General features: G+C 31.4%; 1 protein-coding gene across 1 annotated transcript in view; it reads right to left on the bottom strand.

The window, feature by feature from the left end:
* rsh (Rap GTPase activating protein radish) overlaps positions 1-22055 on the bottom strand; it is a 127428-nt gene extending 105373 nt beyond the window's left edge. Inside the window, exon 1 of the mRNA XM_018446761.1 lies at positions 21998-22055. The gene's annotated coding sequence lies outside the window, so the exon portion shown is untranslated. The remainder of the gene's footprint in view (positions 1-21997) is intronic.
* Between the last annotated feature and the right edge of the window lie 1614 nt (positions 22056-23669).

Genomic DNA, 23669 nt, shown 5'->3' with positions numbered 1-23669 from the left:
ATTCGCGATATCGCTAAGTTGGGTAAAATATTTGCGGCAATAAAAGTAACCGGTGGAATAATTTCTCTATGATTGTTTCTCCCTTAATGTAGATAGTTGATATTCTGGTTAATCCTTCGGTCTTGGACCCTTCGAAGGGTTCGTGCGGAAGAAAATCTTTTGGGGAAAAACTTTTTCTTCGCGGCTGGACAACATGATCGACAACCTCCGGAAATTTTTATTGAATCTGGGGAAATACGTGGGGCGTACGATTACCGAAATTCCATTCCTCTGCTGTACCGCATTTCAATTAGATTGAATCAATAAATATTCCAAAAATTCCATCATATATTAGGAAATCTAGAAACAAGAACGATAGTGTTAAACAATGCGACTAAACGATATTCGAGATATATTAAACATAATACAAAAGACTGATTTTTAGTGCTTTAAAATTTAATTTAAATAATAATTTATTAATTAATATATTTATATAGATAGATTTAATTAATTACTTTTTAGAAAGTTGTCATTAAAATTAATTCCTTTATCCTAGTATTTGTGGTGACAAGAACATTCGATGAATTTTGTGATATTCTGTTATAAATGTTATCCAAGTTTGAAATTTAATTAAATTATCAGTTTCATAATTATTTTCCAGAAACGCGATGAAAATCCTTTACTTTCAAAAATACGATAACTTCATTAAAATTGCAATTTACCGATGAATAATTTATATAAAAAAATGTGTATACGTTGCAAAAAAAGATGCATTGCTCGAGGCTAAATATAATATAAAGTATGCACATAATATAAACATTGATCACTGTGTAGTAAATAAATTCCATTCGCGGATTTATGTTTGGCGCTCAGATATATCAAATATTGCATGGCTCGATGGATATTTCTTCTAACTTGTATTGCGTATGATTTTACATGATGAATCTGTATTTTAAATATGAAACTGTTGAAAAAAATATTTTGCTATTACAAATTTATATTTAAAAATTCTATATTTTTCACACAAAAATTCATTACTTTGAATCATTCATTGCGCTTTTTTTTAATTCGTTCAAAAATCAGTGATCCAAAAATTACTGCCTAGTACGGATTTAATAATTATTATGATTCAATCTTTGACGTTCTTTAAAAAGTAAGTACATAAAAGTCGTATGATTGTCGTATAATCTACTATTTAAATAGTGCTGCACATGCGTTTACATTTGAAATATGATGAGGTAATGGATCTAGAGAAAAAGTAAGGGTTTGGAAAGATCCTCTCGCTTCTCAGAAAATATCTTTGAATCACAACGATTTTCAGTTCTAGTGTAATCTAGATGGATGCGCAAATTGAATGAAACGACGACGCAAATTTTCAGAGTGATTAACTCCCCTTGACATACCAAGCTTACTGGCGTGGATAGCAAATCTTCTTGCTTACTTAATGCGACATAAGGTTTGGTAGACCAGTAATCTGCCTGATCTAAGAAATTTTCATTCTAGAAAATGGCCTGTAAATATATTACGCAAATATGTTACATTATTCAGCAAATATACATTATTATTACATTAGTACATTATATTACATTATGTTACACATAGAAATAATTCTTACTTTGATGCAGTTTAATAAATTTAACAATATGCTTTTTGAACTTTGTTGAAGAATACTTTCCAAATAATACTATGAAATACTCTAAATAATCGAGATAACGTTTGAAGCAATAAAATAAGCATCAAAGAATCTATGGCACTTTTTGACTTCGACCAAAAGATCTTGCTCGTTTACTTGCGTCTCTTTTGAAGATTACTCAAACCACAAACAGCATCCGATCATATCGGAAATGAAGCCATCAACATGAAAGAGAAGACCGCACGCGAGAACGGAGACAGAAAAAAAAACTCATTTCGCCGTAATCTTTTTCTAATCACCTGAAATGCTATCGACAAATCTCTAAATGAATCTTCTGACATGAAAACGTAATATTCGATATCGGAATGAAGTCGTGACGTTCGTACTTCAGTAATGAATGTACTTGAATGGAGCTTTAGAAATGATATACGGAATTACGGAATTTTCTAAGAGAGGACTCGTGAATTCATGAAATTATGCCTCGCTAAATTAACATTTCCAATTTAATTAATATTAAAATTAAATACGGCATGTACATACGTTTAAATGTAATGTATTGATGTTCTGAACTTTTCAGCTCCTGTCACATTTCTTTCTCTATCCGAATTGCGCAGAAATATCTCAAATTTCTTTTTTTTTAATAAGAATTTGACAATGTTAAAATCTAATATACTAGTCAAATGTAGATCTCTTCCGCGATTCATAAATTATTTTACAAAACTTTTTACACTTCTCACTTAAACGCATTAAATGTTCAGAACTGTATTCTTTAAAAAAAATTCCATCGAGAGAGAGAGAAAGTATTTTCTTGTTAGAATTTCCTATTGGAATATATACCAAGATATAATTAAAATATCGTTTCATATATTTAACGAATATCGAACGAAGCTTTAAAAATTAATATTCTAAAAAATGCTATTATTTTTATTCTTCAGATAAAATATTTTTTATAGTTAATTATAAACAGGGATTTGTAATAACTAAAACCCTTTTAATTTCTAGCAATGCCAATTTATTAGTTAGCGATAGTTCTTATTTTATATGTCTCTGGAAAATTTCTTATAATAGAGTCGAAGAACTTTGAAGTATCCTGTACGTCATATCCTGACACGATCTCGAGTAACTGACACTCAAGCACCGACGAGCCTTGAGAACGACTTTTCTCTCTCAACAGGTGGTGCTGGAAAGAGATTGAAAAGAGAGGTGGTAGATGTACCTTGACTTTCTCAAGATTGAAGCGGAGCCAACAATCACTTAGAGACATATACAGTCGTTTTGACTCGCGTGAATACCCACTCGAACATTCGCGACAAATCACAATGAAATTTTCTGCATAACTTAACTGGGTTTGCTAGCTAATAAAAGTAATATAAGCACAGAAAATAACATATAAATTTTGACATAACATTTTAGAACAGATTTACAAATCAACCGAAACGATTATAAGAAATTTCCAAAGAGCGAACGAAAGATGTAATGAGTTAAAATTGATCATATATATATAAAATAAAAATAGTAGAAGTTATATATATATAGAAAAGCAAAATAAAAAATTATATATATATTTACTAAATTAATGCGTCAAATTAATCAAAATTTGCGAATTAATAATCAAAAATAAATTATTATATTGAATTGTAATTATAAGCATGGAATTGAATTTTTAAATTGCGACATTAAGAAGTCATTGGGCAGATTGATTAAAGAATACAAAAAACCTTAATTAAGGAAGAAAATTTAATTATCTGAAGAATAAGAATAACCGCATTTTTTAATAATATTTATTCTGAAATTATAAAACTGAAGTGGAGACCTGCATGTATTAAATAAATGTTGTAATACTGTAATTATGTCTAGGACATGCAGAAGACCCTTTGATAAATTGATCGAAGATTGGGAGATAAGGAACATGATATCAATCTTCCTGAAAGTAGATCGCGTAACGATACACTGTTTGCCATGCGTCAGGTTCTTATAGTTATTTCTTATATTCTATTCTTATATTTCACATCATTTCATGTCGAGAGGTACCGAAATGAAAACTCGATTTTCTTGAGGCTCCAGTTGACCCAAGTTATTTTCGGAAAGTCGATAACGTACACTCCGGCGATATATACAGAAGGAGAAGGGAGCTGCGAAACTTTGTCTATTCCAAACGCCGTGGGCCCGAAATCACGCGTCTAATTCGATAGCGTAATTTTGGTGGGTGTTAGAAGGGTTGCCGGTTAGGTGTACAGAGGGGCAAGAGAAAACAAAGGCAGCAATTTGCGGTGGCAAACGTTTGAGAAGGTTCGACGCAAAGACCCCTATGCCTATGAGATTATCTATGAACCGTAACGCATTATGCGTAGTTGTAATATACGGTAAACAGAGTGTCAATCGATTGATCGAAAGACCTCTGTCCACCTATTACTCGACTGGCATAATGAACCTGAAATTTTCGTAAATCTCTTTGGGAAAACCTTGAGTTCGTGCCTACGCAAAGGAAACGAGTCTTTCATCAAATAAGGGTAATAAAGGCTATAATGGATACGGGATTATATAGAGAGGAGGGACTATTCATACCTTTTGCCCAAACAAACAGAGTAAAATTAATGTTTTCTTTTCGCCAGATTTTATCCTTATCGTGTAAAAAATTGGGAAATTAAATTAACAAGTTTAAATTTTCAATTATAAAACTTTTATGTCCAGTTAAGATAAAATGATTTTCTTATATTTTGTACTACTCTTATTTTAAGTATTTATTGTGATACATATTTTTTGTTTCTATTTGTAATTACAGATTTTTCTCTTAATTATAATCTGATAGAATTTAATAATACACACTCTATTTTAAATCAAGCAAGACAGCACAAAACGAATTATATGCAAACGAATATGCATGAAATATGATGAAAACATCCCTGAAAATGTGGAAGAATTATTTTGTAGAATTATATCAATCCCTTTCGGAAAATTTTAACAAATCTGACCTGTTATAAATGACAGAATGTTCGTGATTCTGAATTCTGATAGTAAAAAGAGACAGTCTGAGTAGCAATTCGCAGATAGTGCTTGTTTCAAATTGTAAGCGAAACCAGATGGAGAATTTATGTAAGATGAATGTAAACGCCCGCAGGACGAATTTGCATTAACGCACCGCGAAACAAAAGCGAAAGATGAGATCGAGGCGAATGCACGTTTCAAGGAAATATCATTTACGTAGCAAGAGATAACGATCTAATTCAAATGTCGAGAGAAGGAAGAGACGTGGGGGAGGAGGTGTAAATTGACAGAACTAAGTGAAGTTATCTAGGAAATTTGACTTTTGACTATATTAGTAGTTAAAATATGAGATATGACCATCACGATAAGTGCCGACCATTATGATATCACCCATCAGACGATATGCGATTTAATATTTAATATTTATTGTACTATTAACATTAACGACAAGGACATTTATAAAAGTGTACGAAAAATCAATTAGAATTTTATTATTTAATTTTTATCTTTTAATGTTATATGTATATTTTTTCCTGCAATAAAAAACAAGCCAACAAAAAGAACAATCTATGGCGTGTAGTATGATTGATTTTTGCTATATCACGAGATTGAAAATCTAATTTCTGTTTGTAATGTTCGCATATGGATTAACAAAGTAACATAGGGTCATTGTTGCGCTGAAAAAAGTTTTGCATTGTGCATTCGCGAAATAACAAGGTTACCGCAGAATTCGAGAGAACGATTTCGTGGCGACATTAATTACGTTCGCATGTTACACCTAAAAACTGACGGTAATTATTCAGTTTAGTGGTTACCCCGGTGAATAACGCAATTGAATTGTAAAGGAGTTGCCTCGTGATATACAATGTGCTTAAATCGTAGCGATATTTTAATACCTTACAGCCTTTTAACACCTTACAAGAATTTCTGTTTTAGCGTAATGGATACCAAGTGAAAATTCACGGTGTGCTTTATTCAGGCAGAATTATAGATTTCGCATAAGGGAATTGTGAAATAGGGATTAACGGCGAAAGCTTTCATTTTGTACAAATTTAAAGTCTTGATAAGATCGTTATCACAAATAGACAGAGTCGCATGTAAGACTGCTATTTTCTGACGATATTTCATATATTCGATAGACTTGATTTTATATAGAATTTACAGTTATTTCGTGGTTATATAATTTTATCAGTGTTAGATATATGTAAATTTTGTTATATTTATATAGGATGATAAACACGATCTGGTATTGATTAACTGAAAGATAGAATTGTATGCACAAGATTTATAACACGGCTTATCTAATTCGTTCATCAATCACACATCAATTTTAACATGAAGTTGATTTATCCAATAATTCAATATGTTTTGTCTTAGCAATCAAGTTAGAACTAATTGAATCGAACGCTTGCTAATGGTACAACTATTTTTTAATACTTTTTACCGTGTTATACTTTGTAGTTATTTAAACATCACATTTGCACAAATAATTTAATGAGAAATTATTATCTTAATTTTATATTATATTCCATGCGATATCCGCTGCCGTTACATCATGTTGCGCGATACATTGAATTTTCCGAATATTTTAATGAAAAACAGTACACACATCAAGTATACACACAACTCGAAATAGAAACTGGCAGAAAATTACGTAAAATAACATTTTCACTGCAAGCTCACATATTAGTTTACAGCAAAGCTATAATAACACATTCGTAAATTGTTATTTAACTATGCAAATAATCATCGCTTGCAAACTGTTATTTAACTATTAAAATAATTATTATGTGAAGAATTATGATGCATAGTAAATTTTTTGTCAATAAAATAAATTCGTGATAACACATAATATGCTAATTATATTTTCCACTTATTAAATTAATATAAACACACTTGACCATATACTAACAAATGCAAAATATAGAAAATTAGATAAAAATATATATTGTGCAATGTTAAGGAAATTTTGAAATTTAATAAAAGTTTCAATAATAGCAAGATATTTGATCACTTCAAGATTTATTATAGATAAAAATTATCTGAACGACCAGAAAAGGAAGAAGTTTTAAGAAATTTTTCATATGATGATGTAATAATATATTATCTAGCTGCATCCATATAATGCAATGGTTTAACTAAACCTTTTGTCTCTACCTTTATTGAATTATAATCTAAGGGATAAATTTAGAAAGAGAACTTAGAAAGAGAACCGATAAAATGCTAATTCAACAACTAGTTCAAATATCGTCGATATTCGATCGCGTCTTAACGTGTACATAAGTATAGATCGTCTGACGGCAAACGTAATCGCAAACCCTCTCTAGAGATATCCAATGTAACACTTTGTGCATACACACGATACCCGTCCACTTGCTTTACCACCAGCGATCGTCCACCGGGTATCTAATTACTTACATATCGGAATGCATCGATGACGTTCATAAACGGAGCTCTTCGTATAGTAGCTGCACCCTGTTGCAACTATTGCAATGTATAACGATATTGCCGACTACCATTCGCGTAAACGTAAACCATAATTGATAGCGATCAATTCACGTCAAAACCGATTATTCAAGACATTTATTGGTTAAACTATTTTCAGACTTTTGTGTCATTAGAATCAGATACATATACTTTTTCTACGAAAAGAAAAAAAATCTTAATGGTCATTTTATCGATTTATTAAGCTGAATATAATGATTTAGCGGAGAAATTCTAAAACATATCAAATGTCGTACAAAAATATCCAAGTTTTATCGACAAAATATAGTTCTAGCTTTAATTGTTAGCTAATAATTATTTTATAAAATATTCCTCTACCCATATATATCAGTTTAAAAAACACTGAATATTCGAAATTTATTCTGTACAAGTTGTTTAAGAAAACCATTCAGTATTTATACATGGTAGATATCATGTTAAATTTTTTAATATTATTTTATAGAATGTGTCGTACTAACTTCACAGAACCTACTTTTGGATATCCGTGAAATTAGTGTTCGATATTCTATTTTTCTATTAATATAAAAAAAATTATGACAGTTCTAATTAATACTTTTTATAGCTTTATAATTCCTTCTAAAAATAAAAAAAGTTTCCACATTTTTTATCTAAAAAATCAAAATTGAAAGTATGGCGTGTTAACTTCGCGAATCTAACGTGATACTTCCCCTCTAAAATACAAGAAAAAGATAAATATTTTCATTTTTAGCTACAGATCCCGTTAACACTACTCGTGAGTTCTACTAATGCGGATTCTACTAATGTAATTTGAAGACAAAGTTCCAACAATTATCAATTTTAGCAACCTGTATAAGTTAGAATTATTATTTATTTATTTAAAAAATTAAATTTTTGCGCGTTAATTATTTACACATAGAATCATAGAATGTTAACATTTCTTTCTGGCACTCTCAAAAAACGAATAATTGTACGTTTTTTAAGATCTGATATTTTCAAGACAATAGACAATAATATAGTTCGCCCGATATACAGATAATTGTAAAGAATATGTATCATATTATTATTTTCCAATCAAAATTACATTGAAACAAAAATTTCACGACCACGTGAAATGTTTGACTATTGAACGACAATTATTAGGTAATCGTATTGACCTATAATTGTACGTGCACATAATTGCAACGCATACATACATAATCGCAAAAAGAGACGTATCTACAATTTCGCCGTGGTGCTTTCCGTAATTTCAAAAACTCAATTGTACGCGCGCACAATTTAATTGTTCACCTCCTGTACTTGACACATCGCCGCGATATTTGTCGGGAACAGGAAACGCCATTCGTATCCTCTTTTTACTCGCGCGATTTCGTGAAGTTTTTGCCGCGAGTTTCATGGACTTAATCGCGTTCCGAGCGTTTTCTTTCCATAAAGCAAGTCGAGTGCGTAATTCATCTGCATGTATAAGTTACAGAATTTATAAAATATACTTGATATATACCTGAACGATAATTAAATTTCTTGGTCAGTTTTTAATTAATGTTTAATTTTTAATTTTTTCTTGATAAAAATATAGGAGATCGTGATGTTTTCAGTAGTTCATGAACATAGAACATTTTTTTACTCTTTTTTCGATAACTTATACTATCCGAGATATATCGAAAGACATTTTAAGCAAGAGATTGAAAATACTTTTAATTAATTTTGTGTTGATGATAATTTAAGGAAATAACTATTTAATATTAAAAATTGCATATTAAAAATTTGTTTAACATCTTACTAAACAGATGAAGTGTTATAAAAAAAACTGTATTTTTGTCAAAATGCGTTATTTTCCAGCTAAGAGAATGAATGTTTTCACGACTTAAAGTGTCAGATATAAAAACCGAGCACAACTGTCTTGCATAGCTCGACAAGCTGTATCTCTACCTCGTCTTCTACATTCCAGTACTGGAATTTCCGACCGTTTGGAATTTTGTAGTATTTATAAAAGCGAGTAAAAGAATGGTTGGATATCATTAAATTAGATAATAATCTCGAAAATGGTATATCAGGATAATCATAATATTCTAATTTACTTGACGTCCTATCTTATTTTTTATTTGTTGCAATTATTGTACTAGCGGCATAAAATAATATTTTTATTATAGAACTTTCCTTTTTTATAAGGGATGGTCTTAAAATTACAAAAATGCGCGATTGAGCACTATTCGGTTGTTTTTCTTTGATATTGTACTCAATTAACGAATTGAAAGTACTTCAGTATCGGAATACACGAGTTCAAGGAATAATCTTCAACTATCAAGATAGACACGACAAAGATTCCGATTCCTTTTCTCCTTATCAGTGTTTTCTCCTTTTCTGCACTTTCAGCGTTCTATTGAAAGCCAACCGGGCTTCTTGTCTTTTTGAATTTTGTTGCGCCACGAGAAAACAAGTTTCAAAGTACAAGCGGAATTATTTCGTATCGTTAATTCTTTTGTTTGAAGAGAAGCAAAAAATAGTAATAAAGTAATTAAGAAAATGACTGCAATGACTGCGAAATAAGCAAGAGAACTTTATAACAAAATCCACTATCTTTTCCACGGAGGTATATGTATATGAAATATACTAATAAAATGTTTTTTAACCAATTTGCAAATTTTAATATTATTTTTATTTTTATTTTTATTTTATTTTTATGTTTAAACATTTTTGCAGATAATAATAATAAATATAATAATAAAGAAATAAAATAGAAACTTTCTTTGTAATATTTCTATATTTTATATACGTTATGTATTTTTATTATTTATACATATACTTGATATACTTCTTTATTTTACGATATACCTATGTTTGATTAATGAAAGCACAAAAATTGGAAAGCATCTGATCGATAAATTGAAAAAAACCTAAAAATGAAATGTAAATATGATATCTCTACTTATATTTCTTTATTACTTTATAGATAGTTATTTATTAGTAATCTATTTTGAATTTTTTTTTACTCAACTTTCTTCACGAAAAATTCGTACATTTGCGTTGACTTTTTAACCAATTTATTGGCTAAAAAGCACATGACAGTGTTTCTCATTCTTACACATATAAAGATAATAACGAAGATAAATTCTCTTTTAAGTAAAAAGACGAAATTGTTCTTTTTATGCTCTCTTATGCACACGATATTACTTTGTTATGCTTTAATGTGTATATTTTAATTAATTATAAAATAATGAACGAAGCAAAGTTGCGCACGACAAATTGATATTAAAAATAGGAAAGTAGTTATATTATTGCACATTACGAAACTTTGTAATGGTAATCTCTGTATTAAACTAATTTATATCTATTTTACATCAATTGAATAAATATTCAAAATTCAAGCAGTTATAACTTTGTTAAAAATAAACGAAATTTAAATTTTAAAGTAGGGTTTTAAAGCATAAAATCTCTACTATTGAAAAATTACTACGTCTTTTGAGTTTATGTGAATCTGGTAACTTTTGCATGTAGAAAACAAGCTGAATAAAATTGGAAATTTTTTTCTTACTTTGTGGGCCTGTCACGTGTTTGCTAAAATTTTCAACTTTCTAAGGTGAAAGATTAAAGTTTTCCATACAAAATCGTTTTTTAAAAATGTTCCCAAGATTTTTTTTGTATTGATTTTTTTTATAAATGAAGTAGTGCTAAGAACTTTTGTCCCAACTCAATATAATAAATTTATTAAAAATTTTTTTTTATATTATACGAAACCGAAATATAAAAATAAGAGGATTTAACTTCAAAGGATTCAACCTTAGAAGATAAATATGATGTATTAGTTAATGAAAAATTTATTTATTATAGACATAATAGGTTTTATTGCTAAAATTTTTAATTTAAAACTCTTTATCAAGAATATCATAAATATTTGAAATTTTATATTACTAATAAAGTTAATCATAATAAGGACAATTATTTGATCTAATTTTTTATGGCCTTTTTAATGTCACGGAATGTAACGACAAAAATCAACTTAAATTGCAACTTCGCGAATTATTTACATATCACTGTCACATTTCGATTTTATGAGATTTTCTCGGATCTGCCCGATTCTTTACTTCGATAACTCGATGATCGTTAATTAACCGCGCAGAGCTCACTAATCGAATAACGAGAGGAAATGTGATTTATCGACGGTGTTAGGTGTCGCTTTAGAATTAATAAGCCGATGGACAGTTAATGATCAACGAAGACGATTCATAATGGGAACGATTCATAATCTCAAACGAGAATGATGACGAAAGGAAGAGAAACAAACAAGCCGAAAGGGAGAGAAAAAAGACAGCCGCGAGGGTCACACGTTGCGCAGAACAACTTTATTTCGTCTTGTTGCAGCGCCGCTCATCCAACCTACTTAGCGTCAATTAATGGATTTAACGGTGATAGACTAACAGGTATAGTCAATATTGGCGAGAATACGCTTTGATAAAACACTGCGACGGCGGCGATAATTATAAATCCTCGCCCTCCCTCTTCCCGATATGTGAAAAGAACGAAAATAAGCCGATTGAGGAAAACACGTCCTTGGTTTAGAGAAATTGCAGTGCGATTACGTATATAGTAATGTATAGATTACGAGTACGATCCACCTCGTTTTCGTATTATAATGGCATGGCACGATAATTATCATCGACATTGTTCCGATAGCGTATGTATCACGAAAAAAGAGTGTTCTATCGATTAGCCCGTATTCGAGGTAGTAATATAAATTAGAGAGCTAATGAACGTATGCATAAATTCGTAAATTTAATCGATAAAAAAATGAATAAATGAGGAAAATTTTATAACTTATGGATATCTCTTTCGATTTTTGTGAATTTAATTATAGAATTTATCGGGGAAAGTATTATTAAATATTAAGTATTAAAATATTATAAAAGAAAGATAACAATTCAATTAAACTTTTATCGGAAAAAGTGATTCCGAATTAAAGAATTCACTGATGAAGAAAGATATGAATAATCCGGAGACTCTATGTGTGTGTGTAAATCTTTGATATCTATATATAATTTTATAGAGACCCTGTTCTTTGTTTAAAAAAATATTTAATATATCTCCTTTATATTTAGTTCTTTTTTCAAATAGTAAATTAGTATTTGAAGATTAGAGATAAAAATATAAAAGGCAAAATATATCTATTTATGTTAGCGACGTTGTAACGATTATTACAAGCGAGTTCGAGCAAATTCTCTTACAATTACACAATTAAATGATCCGTCCGAATTGGGCCGAACGAAGTGATTAATTGCTAGTGACAGCGCGATGATCGCGCGTAAATGCGACAAATAAACGTTTCGAGAACACCCATTGCTGACATGCTGACAATTTCCAATCACAATATCATGTGATTACCGTCAATATGCCCGAAGCCAATATAAACGGATGTCGTTTTGTACGATGGAAATCCGTACGGCCGTGATCATAATAAAATTTATTTCACTTGCACATTAACATATTAAAACGAACACGCCCAAAACGCCTGTTCGTTTATTGTGAAACATCGTTATTAGCGCTTTGCAAAAAGTTTGCGACTGGCAAAGCATTGCCGCACCCTCTGCAACTGCCGTTTCCATTTGCAATAGCGGAAATAATGTACCGCCCGAAATTACGCTGTGACAGTTCATTAACGCGTCTCGCACGTCATATCCCTGCTAAAACTTCTCACTAGTCGATTATATTCGATAACAATAATTAAAGGCATTTATATCGAAAATATTCATCTTGCAGATCCTTTAATCCAAAAAAGATATTAAGTAATGGAGAGAATGGAAAAATGAGGAGAAATAAATTTTTGTGAACAGGAAAAAATTCAACCATTGGTCCGAATAATAATCTATCGTACTCTAAAAAAGATTATGTATTGAATATTAAAAAAAATTGTTTAACGCAATTTTTCCAGCTACTTTTATTATGGTTTGATAAATTTTATATCATGTTGAGATAAAATGATTATGCACAAGAATTAATTCCAAAATTTTATATTCATATATTATATTCTAAGATTTTATATTCATATAAATTGTACTACTATTTTTATAATTATTTTATAGATTTTAAATTATACTACTATTTTTAAGTCTATTTAATATGACTGTATCGTCTTTACTCGGAAAAGTAAAGTAGCAAACGATGCGTAAAATAACTGCATAAAATAATGATGCATAAATACGTTGAGTGTTCTTACATCTTACGATAATTACTCTTTCTAACTATAAACGCATAAATTTCCCGGCACCGCCTATATATCGATGGTGCATTTGCGAACTTTTTCACCGTGTAACGTGGAGGAGAACGCAGAGAAATGTCAATGCCTATCACAGCATGCATACACCTGTTAAGCGACGGGACAACTTCGTTACTAGACACGTGCACACACTAATTAAAACGTTCTAGTTCTCTGCGGCTGGTCGGAACAACAAGTGGCACACGGCATCCCTTCTGCCACCTCCGTTTCACCCGTTTACTTGGTTATTTAAGTGATCCATTAACAAAAGCAATTATTTTTCAATTAATTAAAGAGTTGCAAGAACAACTATAGAAAGCAAATAAATGTGTCTTCTACTTTATATTTGCTAGTGTCGAGAATAAATATAATATATGCGTGGAACTTCTAGCAATTCGTTGTACTGCACGACATTCGTAATTTAATCGGACAATTCTGTTATTTATTACGAGATGTAAGAATATTTGCTCGAAAAACGCGTGAGAGAGACGTTTCAGGAAAATTCAAGAATAACGGTCGCACATTTTTTACGCGAATATGATTGCAGTATATTACAGAGGAAATGTTGCAAACTTGCGAAATAAAGTGTCGTTGTACGATAGAAATTTTTAACGCAATATATATGACATATTTTTTTGGAATTTAAATAGTAAAATTGTACTCCCTCGATGAAAAAAGATAAACATTTACTGGCGAATCGTACCTTTGTACTCGCTTCAAAAATCATGTAACAATCTAACACGTGGATTACGGTTGATTGAAAAACTTTGCGCCAGTTAAGCACCTCGGGTCCCTTTATCGATCGAATTTACGTTAATCTGAAATTCCATCCAAACATCTCTCTTCTTGTCGAAACAATGAAATTTCCGTGAATTTGAATTTTGACTGGCAATAAATTATCAAAATATAATCTTTACATTTTTATTTTGGACAATAAAGAAACGCTATAATTGATATGATAATGTAAGTTAATAGTGTTTCATATATTTTCAGAAATAACATATTTGAAGAAACTTTGACGAAGGAAAAAAGAGAAAATAATTAATTGAAATACGCGTTTAATTAATTACTAAATCCGATTGCTTTATTATTTTTATTTCAGAACTTTTTCACAGCTTATTGTAACTCCGCAAAATGTAATTGTAAGTTCTTGTATTTACTCTCTTCAGCATTTTCTATTTCTCTTGAAAACGTCGTAGATGTACGTTATCATGGTAGCATGCTGTTACTCAGCATATAATGCACAGTTCGCCGTGATAACGAGGGCCACGCTTCGGAGGAACGGAGCTTTGATCTCGCATCGTCGATCAAAGAAAACGCGACAACTCGCACTTCGTGTTCTCGCGAAGCATCCGCGTTACATAAATGCCTGTAACTCGTTACTTTTTGAAAGATTACTTTGGAGGCGCTACAGTGACGCGATGAAGCCGGACGTCATACAACAAATATTAGAGAAAAAATTAATGTAATGTGATTCGCAAAAGCGCTCGAAATTCGCGGTAAATTGTAATCGGCATTCGTAATGAAAAAAATCAGTCTAAGACTGTCATGATTAGTATAAAAAACCTTGATCAATTTATGCACAATCAAAATATTTTATATTTGCGTTAAAAACGATCCACTTACTTCTTCATTAAAAAATTTGTATTGAATTTTTTACATAGAATGTTATTTTAACATAATAAATAATACAATTTATATATAAATGAATAAAATACATGTTAATTTAATGTATGATAAATGTTAAGTTTATTGGAAAAATATACTTTCACAATTTGCTTACAAATTGTGTCTCTTAGTATAGTTTTTACGGTACGATCAATACATTTTTTGTATTAATTTTTTTATGATGTTTGTGTTACTTTCTAACATATTCATATTGTATAAAATTTACACAAATATTTGAGTGAACCGCTTGGAGCACGTGAAATGTATTAAATTTAATACAAATTTTCCAATTTGTATGCAACGGCGATTTATTTTAATCAACGAATCGCGCTTTGAGATTATTGTTAATACATTATGATTACGATGCTGATTGCTGTCATACAAACCACGTACGGTATAATTCCGCGTAGAAACGCATGTTTCATTGTGCTTGCTGCCCTTTATGAATTCTACCATCGCCGTCGATCTGCGTGTATAGATCCGAGCTTATGCTTGCGAACACCGAAGCTGTCGCATCGCAAACACCATTGCATAACCGGAATCTGCAATAGTAGCGGGATGTAGTGACGAGCCTAAGCGGTCGATACTGTAGCGAAACCGGGGCACAATTCGCTTTTGCTTTTCACAGAGAACAATACTTCGACCGGACCACCGCCGGATGCGACACCTGCGTATAACGCAACTTCGCTCTCAGTAAATCGAGTGCGTCTCGCTAGGTATAAAGTGCTATTGGATATCACATGGATTTATATGCCAGGGAAAAACACTATAACAGACGAAAACACGCAGCTGTCCTTTCTCAGTTTTGATAAATTTCACGATGTCATAGATTAGCTCGAAATAACAGATCGGCCTGTAATCGATCAGGATATTTTTGATTCTGATATCAGATCTTGAAAGCGTAAAATAACAAAAATGTATTTCACACTCTGAGAACTCTGTAGTATTAAAAGCTTAAAGGAGAAAAATTTCTCTAAATATTTTATTTTTTACCCGAAATGTATGAGATATTTTTAATTTTTTATTTTGTTGTTAAAGGATTACTATAAGTAAAATGAATAAGTAAACAAATAAAAAACATTTAATTAAAATTTTAGTTGTCTTAATATTATATATAACTGCTACACAGATTTTCAAAAATCTTTGAAATCCCCATTTTTATCACAAAATTGAAATCCCCATTTGTCACAAATGCAAGTATGTTTTTGCGAGTATGTAATGCTCTTTTCTCGTAAACCCGCGGTATGTTCGCTGTTGAATTGTATATCCTTTGTATTAAAAAAAATGGAATCATGTTTGGTGTTACGGTCAATATTTTCTGAAAAACGAAAACAAGCCGCTGCACAATATCTAGTATGCGCATGCATGAGAATTTTTGGAAAACGGACTTTCGCGTGCCACAGGAAATATAACTCGACATTCACTACAATTTACAATGATGTAAAATGAACTGTTCCGAAATAATTTTAATTTCCAATTTTCATATAATTTATGATTCTTTTGTGTTGCTTCTATATTCCAGTATTTTTCCTACCGAAAAGATCAATTGATCGATTTTATTTCATTGTAAAAAAAGACTAGGACGATAACATCGCAATATTAATCATAGATGTTGATTAACGAATGGATACTAAATTCTTTTTTTTTTAAATCTATACAGTACCCAAGGCAATAATTTACGAGCAAACGTGACAGAATCTATAATGCGATCGACACTATGCTACACACAGGAATCATACATCATTTCTCGGCGTAGTGAGAATAGCACCTCGTTTACCTCGTCTATGAAAAATCTCTGCGCAAATGTAACGTGACCTCTCTCAGACAGATCTCCCGGCGTCTCCCATTTACAGAGGCATTACTCTTCGTAGTCGCCTGATCGATATTTCCATATTCAGAAACGTCTGTATGCCCCCGGCTTAACTCGTCCCGACCCTAAAACATCGCCTTTTTCATCGTCTCGCCAGACTAATCCTTAAATTTATATTCAACGACGGCCTGTCCGGTACCCGAGGGAGTCTGCGAGGACCGGCGCTTCAAAAAGATGCAGGACCAACAAGGAATAAATTGCCGATATACCATGAGCCTTGCATTTCGCGACTAGCATTTTTCCTCTTTTCATCTATCGTCCCCATCAGATTTCTGCTTATTCACCGGAACAAATCCAGAAGTGACACGTGCTACACTTTTATCACGGCTGATTCGGCAGGCTTCGATACCCCATCTATGTGATGCTATCTACGCGTAAATATTTCAACGAGAAATGATGAAAGGAAGAGGAAGAGAGCAATAAAGGAGCATCATAAATTACACTTTTCCCTCTTTTCGCTTAAGAGAACAAACCTCATCTACTTTCTGCAATGTGGCATGACTGACAAGAGCGATCAAGCAGTCTCTTCGAATCTGAAGCAACTACAAAGCAACTACGAAATAAGTACGAAGATAATACATTTTAAACATAGAAACAAACTTTTTACAGAATTTTCCATTTTATACTTCAAGTTTTCAATTCTTAGTATGAATTATTTATTTGAAAACGATAAATAAGATTCCATAAGAAATTTTATCGTGAAAATATTTTCAACAGATGATTTTTATGTTATCTTCAAAATAAGCTACATACGTGCATCGCTTTCATGCACTCCATGATTACTTGTTGGAGGAGAATTCGAAGAGAAATGCGTCCGAGAATCATTACGTTATCCTTATATTTACTCAACTGCTCATCTATCAATAAAGTCATCCAACCGACTATGACGACATAATTTTTCCAGTCAATATTTGTCCGCGATTTTGCGTATTGATATCGAGAGCCGGCGATGCATCACGGAAATATCGAGTCAATATTGGCAGGTTATTGCGATACTGATCCGTTATATACACCGCATCGTCGCGTACATCGTCATTATTGTTATCGTCCTCATCGTCCTCGTCGTCGTCGTCGTCAGCAATCGCAGTAACACTAACATCTTTTATTATCTATACATTACATTCGTCTCAAACATCATAAATATCCTATCTTTAAAAGTAGCTCGTATACGAGTTATAGTGATTGTGCCATTAGAGGTACGACTTGCATTGGAAAATAAATAGACGCGGATCAAAACAGCGATAAGCTAGATAAATCGTGAACCAATCGGTAGAGTCATCGGTAGAATTTCATCCATTTTGAGGATATAAAGTTCATCGGCGCATCATTTTGATCTTGTTTACAATATTGCTCGACATTCTCTCTGCGATACAACGATATATAAAAATTGACGGATCTATTTCGTCAATTACCTTTGTTCTACCTCTATCAATTGTCAGTAACGAATCATCTAATTTTCAACTTCAATTAAAAGATCACGTCATTTTGAGAGATAAAATTTTCAAATTAATCTTTTAAATATAGAAACATTTTCAATTTAATCTTTTAAATATAGAAATATTTCTGTTAATTTTTAACTGCTACGATAGAGCAAACAAATATGTTAAATATTATACGAAACATGGAATAAAATTTATTTGTTTTTTACTTCTCCAATATTTTTAAATGAAATATTTTTCATTAATTATTATAGCAATTAAAAAAAATAACATACATCGATAATATTCCCCAATTTCTGTTAAGATGTAAATTATATCATGTATTTATTGAGGCGCATATATAATACAACAAATTAAACTAGTCGTTACAATATAGTAGTTAAAGATTAATAATTTACGTGAAAGGGAATAATGCGTAATTTTAATATGAAATTGTGAAACAAATATTGATCAATTGATTAATTATGCAATAACAAATCTCCAAATAGCAGTTTAAAACAAAAGGGTCGTGATGTAATGAGGCGCTAAAGTTTATAATGAAATAACGGACACTCGAATGATCTTTTTTAAAGTCCTAGCGAAAGTAATAATATTAGGTTATATTATTAGCTTAACCTTCGCATAAAGTTCCCCTTGCGTCAATAAAATATTGCCGAACAATTATTATCGGTAATCTATATCGTGTTTTGTATAGAGACGCATATTATATCTACCTGCCCTCTAATATTCCATGATATTTTGTCCTGGCTGATACGCGTGTAATCAATTGTTCGTTGTAGAAGGTGGATTCAAATTAAGCACTATCAATGACGTATGTTTTAACCCCCAATTATTATGATAATATCAAAATCAATTCCAACGATCTTCCAACGATAGATCTTTTATATCGATATTAAAAGCTTTTTAGTTTATTGTTTTTCCTAATTTTTTCCCTATTTTTATGCGTGACCTACTTTTATCTGTTCGCCATAAAGGCGAATTATTAAAAGCAATTAACACAAAATACAATGTTGCTTTTTGTCACGGTCAGTTTGGCTCACATAACGTAATTACTTCGCGCTCCAACCATAATAGTTGAGAGTTAATCACATAATTATAATCACAGATGTATTTATCTGCGAAATTTTGGACATTTTACATATATAAAATAATAGATATTTTACATGTGGGTCTGTATGCAGATTATATATCTGACATTTCAATAGAATATTTTGTTTTTTGGAATAACCATAACGGCCGCATACATAAGTGGGATTTGGTGCTTATTGTTAGATATTTACTATGATTCACATCCAGATATACATACTCAGGGGGACAACGTATCGTGAAAGGGGTTCAAGCTTTTGGTCTGTATATTTAGGCTGCCCCAAAACCAGGTGTTTTTTAATAATTTAATAAATTAATTTTTAATCAGTGAAAAATAGAACTTTTTGACTAAATTTTGAAATGAAAATTATACTACAAAACACATCATATATTTTTAATTATAATTTGAATTATATTTTATTTTAATAGAATTTTAATTTAAAATTCGGAAAAAATTTTTGTAATGACAAAAATTGTAGAAATAACTTTTTCGGTATTCTTATTTTTAAAAAATCGGTTCCTTTTTGCAAAACTAAGAAATTAGTGATTTAAAAGATATTCGACTGTTTTGGGACACTCTGTATAATATTTTGCACATAATTTATGAAGATGGTCTTATGAATTTTAACGAAAGTGGAACTCGTGGTAAGCGGTCAGGTTTCTTCCGCGGCGAAAAAAAAAGGGATATTCAATATATCCTAACACGATCTCGCGCTTGTCTTAACTTCGTTTCCTTGATCGTCCGGAACTTCGAACAACTGTGACTGCACCTGCCGAAGCAGGAAATCTTTATTTCTTCACCATCGATCAATGCAATGCAATACCTTCGTTGTAGCGTAATAATATATTCGCAATGATTCTACCACCATAATTGACCAAATCATTCGCGCGACACGACCCTGTGGAATGTATTATAATATATGCGTAGTAAAAAATCTTTAAATCTCGTTTCTTTTGTGATTCTTCCACGTTAAACTTGATAATGCGCCTTTGAGACACATTTTTATTACTTTGTTATTTAAATTACAATTTTTCTTGTGTACAATTTTTTGTGTAAATTTTGCTTCTTGAAAATAATTAGTTGTAAATATAGTTGAAATATATTTATATATTACTGGTTTTCATTTATCTTATAAAAATATCAACATACATTAGAAAGCTACGAGTCTTTAGTCATATTTTGATATTGTACTTGGACGATGTATATTTTTCGTAATATGATTTTTGTTTCGTTGCTTTTATTATATTTTAGAAGTTAAAATATGCAGAGTGTTGCGAAAATATAAATTGGATATTTTTATTGCATTTTTAAGCAACTTTTAGGAACGAAGAACAGACGAGCCACAAACCGTTGGACATAGATAACTATGTTTCTAATATAAAGCTAGTTTACGATCGTTACGCGAGTTTGAAAATATTTCCACGAAGACTTTATTACTAACTTTGTCCGAGTTTAGCTTACCGGATAACGGCACGATCGATAACATTTTAAGATCTTCACGTATATCCATCGTCGTGATTTAGAAAGATACTTTTCGTCTGATATTTTCCGAATAAAATTTATTCAAAGGAAGATTTATTTTCTTTGAATCTTCAAAATTTTGTTTCTTTTACCTTAACTAAAAAATTATTATAAAACACTATATGTAGCATTTTAATAATTTAACAAACAATTGAATTCTTAACTTGACAAAATTTCTTAAATAAGTAAGAGAATATTAAATAAAACGATTTAACGAGCAAAGTAAAAGAGAATAAATGCGAAGAATTTTAGTTTTTTCTTTATTCGTATAATTATTTTCGAACACATTTTTTATAGAAGTATAATAATGACATTAAAGTTAGAAGAGATAAGTAAATGCAACTATGCGCAAATTTTAAGAATCTTTAAGTCTATTATGTACGGTAGTAAATGATATAAAAGTGTTTTTTTTTTATACAGCACTCAACTATAAGAATACTTTAGCAATCAAGAAAACGACTTGCCGATAAAAACAGCAGTAATTCCTGAACAAAGAAACGAAGTTTTACGACTTGCACGTAATTCGCTACTAATCTCATTCTCTGGAATCATTTCTCCTTTAAAATCTAAAGGTTTCTACTTTATAATGATGGCAAATAACGTAAAATTGTTTCACGTAATGTCCTGCGCTTCAGTGTAAACTCGCAGATTATTCCGGTAAGATTTACAGCGGTAAATCTCTTGGACCAACGAAATGAAAGGCTTTACAACTCGCACATTACCGACGCTCTAAAGTCGCTTTCTACAATCGTCTCCGTTATTCCTACAATTGTAAACGACACGAAGCGTATTTCACCCTGTCTTCCGGTCCGGCGCGAAAACAAAACGGTAGAAAATTTTGCGTACCACGCGCGTACCACGAGACCCCTTCGCGGACACTGGATATACGAGAGATAAAATTGCGGCGATGAGTAAAGTAAAAAACATGAAGTAGAGAGAAACGAAGAGAAAAACAAAGTGATGAAGTAAAACGAAAGAAGATAAAGATATACAAAGAGACACCGGAGAACGAATCGTAAAAGACGGCCGAAAGAGAAAGAGGGACGAGGAAAGAGAGACAGAGGAGAAATGAGCGAGAGATCAGCGAGTGTGCAAATTTACTCACGATTGTGTGGTACGTTTTGGCGATGCGGCAGGACTGTCGTCGTCGAGGGTGGAAAAGCACGTCGGATCCCCCGCGAAAGAGGCTCACTGCTATCCCGGTTCTCATCGCGCAGACGTGCTTTCCATCCCCTCTGCGTTTACGTGTATACATGGAGAACGGGCGCAGGTACGGGGTTGAATGTGGGCTGCGCGATGGGAGCGGATAGAGGGTGGCTGGAGGCCGACGAAGGGATGAGACTTTCCTCAGGACTGATAGGTGGACGTGGTGGCTGGGAAAACGAAGCGAAGGGATCGGGCTTACAGCGGCATAATGTGACACACGAATAAATGTTTTGCACGTAGGCAAAAATTTATTTCTTTTGACTGAGAATAGAGGCGGTCAATTTATTTTTCCTTAGAAGTTTTAGTGAAATTTTAAACGAAAGGCTATTTCAAGAAAAGTAATTAAATTATAATGAGGTGAGATATTAATTAGGATTAATTATATCATCGAATTATAGTACATCATTTATTTTTTTATTTTATTATAATCCTCTTTGAAAATTTACAGTTGAAAATTTATTTTATTCGAACCCCATTTGAAAATAGGTTTGAACATAAAATATAATTTCTGCGATAACACGAATTAGTGAAAAAAACTACTACATGCATCCGTGCGACGAATTTCTAACAATGCAATTCGTTGATAGGAAAGAATTATATTCTGTGCGCTTACCATGATTTCCGGCGATTGAGATATAAATGTACTGTGACACACAGTTTTTATCGAATTCGTATGCGCGATACACACAGTAGAAATTATATCATAAATTCGCTGTAACGATCCCTCGAGCTCTATTTTAATAATAACACCATAGAAAGTATTTTATGACCAATTGTTTCATGTGCACCATGCGTATATTTTATTAATCTCTTTCTCCCATTTTCTCATATTTAACCATAATGAGCGAAAAATGAATTCATTTAACTTGCCGTATATCAAAAAGAGAATTCTCGTAAAGGATTAATATCGCGTAAAGTAAGCAAATATTTGATTATTAATTGTACAATGATATCGTATTCATCGAACGATATTGCGATTCGATGTCTATGCCTATATTACAGGATATTTTCCCTGAAATATATCAAGTATATATTACGTCGACAATTAATTAATGGTACGACCTGGTACCCGTATTTACATTTGCTTTTTTCATTTATTTCTACATGCAAAGTTCAAAAGGACATGGAATTATTACAGTCAAACAGTAATTGTGAATGAATTTCTTTAACATAATGTATAGATAATATAATTTATATTATTATATTATTATAATATTTTTGTGGGTGAAAACAAAAGAGTATAACCATTTTATACAAAAATTTTATATAAAAATGATAGGTTAATGAATTTTACTCCCTTTTGTTCTCATTTATAAAAATATTATGAATGATATGGTAATATAAATTATATTATTTTAATACAAATTCTATATATTTATTTGAATATTGAGAAGAGGTAATTTTAATTTTAATGACCTTATATTCTTTGATGTATTCGAAGCCGATTAAGGACTGTAAAGGCGAAATTCGTTGTAACTTTTTTATTAATATATAATACCTCAGTTGAACGAATACATCGAAGAGATAAAATCTCTCTGAACTTCGACCAAAGTTTTACTCCCTAAGCTTCT

The sequence above is a fragment of the Mycetomoellerius zeteki genome, unplaced genomic scaffold, assembly GCF_001594055.1.
Source record: "Mycetomoellerius zeteki isolate Tzet28-1 unplaced genomic scaffold, Tzet1.0 scaffold188, whole genome shotgun sequence".
NCBI classification, from domain to species: domain Eukaryota; kingdom Metazoa; phylum Arthropoda; class Insecta; order Hymenoptera; family Formicidae; genus Mycetomoellerius; species Mycetomoellerius zeteki.
Note: the sequence above shows the minus strand (reverse complement) of the source record. Positions and strands in the feature narration are given on the sequence as shown.